Source organism: Corylus avellana, chromosome ca2, assembly GCF_901000735.1.
Source record: "Corylus avellana chromosome ca2, CavTom2PMs-1.0".
NCBI lineage: Eukaryota > Viridiplantae > Streptophyta > Magnoliopsida > Fagales > Betulaceae > Corylus > Corylus avellana.
Genome location: NC_081542.1, coordinates 26,801,724 through 26,806,477, shown reverse-complemented (window position 1 = coordinate 26,806,477; position 4,754 = coordinate 26,801,724).

Here is a 4,754-nt window from a genome sequence, read left to right as displayed (position 1 = left end):
CCATGAGGTTTTCAATTAATAAGATATTTTGGTTACTACATGCAGGTACTCCCTCAAGGTGACTCTATCTGAACGTGACTATAATAACATCTGTTTGTTGGTAACCAATGACAATAAGAGATACTAGGAATAGTAGGTACTCCCTCAAGGTGACTATTGGAGTCAGTTTTATTTTCTCGCTAGGTCACTCTTCAAGCTAATCATTATCCACATTGGGGTTGACCTAATTTACGCAAGAGAATAACCCTATGGTGTGTATATGGTGTGTGTGGTGGCTAAGTTTTCAAAATTCTACTTTAACAAAAAAAAAAAAAAAAACCTAATACTACTTCTACTAGAAGACGTGTCTATCTACTAAAGGGAACTTGTGTAGGCATTAGAGCCCACATTCTTGGTCTCTTAATCATAATTGATGAGAATGTTTAAAGGCCTCAAAACCCTATATACACTTTTACTTTGAAATTGGAGAAAAGGAATTCAAATCTTCCCCTTCTCATTGGAGTAGCTGACTTATGCAATGTGAGTAGCTTCTCTTGCAATTTTTTTATTTGTATAATCTGATGTTATGCTTTCTTGATGCTATTCTTGGAATTTTCCATAGTATCTTTGATATATTATCCCAACACAATAACAATAGTCGATATGGTTGGAGATGAAACATTTGTTTAAGTTAGTTCTACCAAAATGCTAGTGTGGGTTGATATGACATTACGTGACAAGTGAAGCTGATATGTAAACTCTAATTTGGTTAGGTGTACATGTGGGCCTGTGGCACAACTTTATAGGTGGTGACCTAGACACGTGTACAAGTAAAAATGCTCGTCAATATTTTTCATGGAAGCATAACTGAGACTTCCAAAAACACGAGTAGCAGTTTAATAAACTTGAGAACCACATGAATCAAAATGGTATGTAACCTTGTATATTCAATAAAGAATCTTTGATCAAGCTCAAGCCGGACCCAACTCTTTAAGCTACTAAAAAGATAATATTTTAAGAGTAATGTTATTCTTCACGTCAATTTATCACATTCATTTCATACTAGCAAATGTGACTTATTTTAAGTGGCTTCTCATGCCAACCAATAAAATAAAATAAAAAATAAAAAAAAGTAAACAAACAAAAAAGAAAAGCCGCTTAAAACACGGTATATCAACCAATTGGGTGTGAAGAGTAACATTACTCATATTTTAATGAACAAGCTTGATTAATGACTAAAATTTTATGGAGGCCATTAGAATAGAAACTAAAGTATATATATATATATCAAAATGTGTTGGTCCATGATTATCTTTCACTTAATCAACTTCTTTTTGTTATCATGCTCCCCTTCCTCAACACATTGTGCAGTAGTAGAGGTTCTCATTAATTAGCTAGGACCACATTACTTAGTAAACAAGCAGACCAGAATTTGTTGGTCCTTGAGATAAAGAAATTAGTGATCTTCCTATAAACAACCTTAAATTGTGTCATTTGTGATACGATCTTAGGGCACCCCATGATTTCTCTTTTTGCTTTAACAATTGCACCTCAAAATCTTATCTTTTTGCAAGGCTGTGGATTAATGACACTACTCTCTAATTAAAGGATTGATTTGATGATGATATCTCCGTTGGAAAGTAGAGAGCCTTTTTGGGCATTCTTGCATTGTCCCCTTTTCACCTATCAACCATCCTTTCCCTTGCCTTTTTCATTTACAGCTATTTATTTACTATTTCTTTTATTTTCACATGTACTAGCCACTTACGATAATATTCCAATATAATGACCAAATTTAATTTATTCTTTTTTTTAAAAAAAATAATAATAATGATGAGATGTTGCCATATATCCCTGTACATATAAATGACAGAAGTAGCATATGCATGCATTGTTCTTAAGAGGTAGCTCAATCGGCTGGAGATCAAGCCATATGAAGCGGAAGTCACTAGTTTGAATCCTTCATCTCCCCTCTTATGCGGACATGTTAAAAAAAATTAAAAAAAAAAAAAAAGAAGACACGACAATGTTTGAAAATATCATAAACCAAAATATTCCATGTTACTGTCCACGTGCTTGAAGAAGATTAACTTAATTTAAGGAAAATTACATTTACTCCCTTCAATCTATCGTTTTATTGTAATGATCTGTAAAATGTTTTTTTAAAAAAAAAAAAAAAAAAAAAATCATTTTTCAAATTTGAACTTCTCTTTTTTCATCCCACAATTATGGTAGAACTAATTGTTTACAATTATTTTATTATTTTATTTGTTAAAAGAATATGGGTATTATAGGAATATAAAAAAATAAGTGGCATTTTTATATATTTTGGTAGTTTGGGGGGCTAATTTAGTACATTTTGAACATTAGGAGGCTATATTGCAACTGGCTAGTAGTTTGAGAGCCATTTTATATTTTTCCTTTTTTTAATTTGAGGGATGAGATTGTCGCCTTAATATTATAAAATAATTATAAAATAAAAAGGTAATTTTGTTATTATAAAATAAAAATGTAATTTTTAACAAAATTACATAACTAAAACCGGAAGAAGAAAAACTTATATGAAAGAAAACATGCAAAGAACAACAAGGGTCATAAGTACTTACAACAGGAGTACAAACCAGAACGGACAAATAGAAATTGGCCAAAAGGCCCACTATAATAACTAATAAGATGCTCAGAGGACAAGAAAATGGCTGTCCTTGCTTTAACTACTTGCCGACGAGAAGGTAGCCGCCCTCCATCCTTTTAATATTTGATGTTGCACAGGATGATCACACTATTATTAGTGTGGTCATCCTCACACCAGGTCATGTAAATTTTACAGGAAGGTAAAATTACTTTCAGGTGGAGGTAACAGGTTAAAAGTGGTAACTCTTGACCAAGAGTTGTATTAGGACTCTATAAATAGAGTCCCATGAGAATGCAGATTATCTATTCTATTTTTTACGTTAATCTTTTGTCTAGTTTTCTCTTTGGTTTTTCTGCATTCTGAAGTCTCTCATTCTCCACTGGATTTCCACCGTAACGGGAGAAATCTTTTCTGAAGAATTTACAAGATCCTACAGTTTAGAATCCCACAATGGTATCAGAGCACAGTAATAAGGAAGAAAATGAGAAGATTGAAGAACCAGAAGAAACTATTGAAGATCCTCAAACACTTTTGTCTGAAATTTATCAGATAATCCACAGACAAGTCATCAGTTTAGCCTCTTCTGTGGCTTTCTACAATTTGCATCAGTCATTGCAAAAGCCAGAGGAAAAACCCCTTATCATTACAGTCGATGGATTACATTATACAGGCAACATTGATGCTTTGAGGAGAACATATTTTTTAGAACAAAAAACTGGAGAAAATTTCTCAGTCTTCCTCTCCATGATTCTGAGAAAATTTTTCCCCAAAAATTTACTCTGGACGTTTCTGATAATGCATCTCCATTTGCGAATTTTGCTTCGGGAAACTGTGAGAAAAAAGAAGGAACTTCGTATGTGTCTTCATCTGAAGATTTCTACACATATCCTGCTCCATGGGAAGAAGAAGGAACAGAGGAAGAAGATCCAGAAGAAGACCCAGAAGAAAACCCAGAAGACGAAATCTCACATCCTAAAGCAGAGGAAGAAAACTCAAAAAAGAAAGGAAATATGGAGGAAGAAGACGACGGGTTGAGCAAAATTGACAATTCCCCAACCCCAGATGACGCCATTTTACAAAGCAAGGAAGAATCTGCATCAAACGACGTCGTCTTGCTGTGGAAGGTTAGTGATTTTGGTTTTATTTCAAACGACGCCGTTCCGAATAACCAGAACGACGCCATTTCGAGCATCCTCAAACAGGCGCCTTCTAGCACCTGTTATATAGACGACACCGTTCCAGTAGATAGGAACGACGCCGTTTCATTACTGGATCGGGTCAACTGACCCGCTCCACGTCTTCTAGAGCACACCTGAAAAACTTATCTCGACACAATTCGCTAGCCGTTCCACTCCAGCCCAAAGTGGAAACACACGGCCCGAAAGTCAGTGTCGTGAGCCCAAGCCCAGATAAAAAAAAAAACCCAGAAACAAGTCAACACTGAATCCCGACCTACTGAAACCCAACCCGCTGAAGCCCAACGCGCCATTCCGCCCGTATCCGACAACCAACCCGGGATTTAACCCGCGTTTCAACCCGCGGTTCAGGCAATCCGGTTTCAGCAGACCTGGTTCATTAGATCGGCCGGCAGGGCAATTTCAGTAATTTAGACCGTTCTGGCTCGTTTCGGCCCCGATTTCGTCCATCCAAAAACTGTTGGAAAGCTTATTCGAAGGGCTACAATTCTACAGGTTCTATTTACAATAATTTCAATAATTTTCAGCATTATAATCCTAGAAATAATTGGGAAAGAGGTGAGTCTTCTAATCAAAGCCATCGAAGTTTGAACCGGAGGTTCATCTGACCCTATTGGTTGGCTCCAAGTCAACACAAGGAGGTTGCGTTCATTGTTTCAGATTTGGCTAGAGAGGAGATCTCATCTGACAAATGTCTAAGGAGTCCACATCCTTTACGGATTGTTAGGACCATTGAGCAGAACCCTAGGGACCCGTGGCCTACTGGCATGCACCACTACACTCTTCCAAGGACGGGTGAACGGGTCAGTCCACCAAATCCAGCTCTTGGATATTATAGGGGTCATCTAAACAAATACAAGGCGTGTCTGACTTATCCCGAAGATTATTGAGCTGCTGTTGTTATTATTATTTATTGTTATTATTTTTACAGACAATATTAGTTTGTA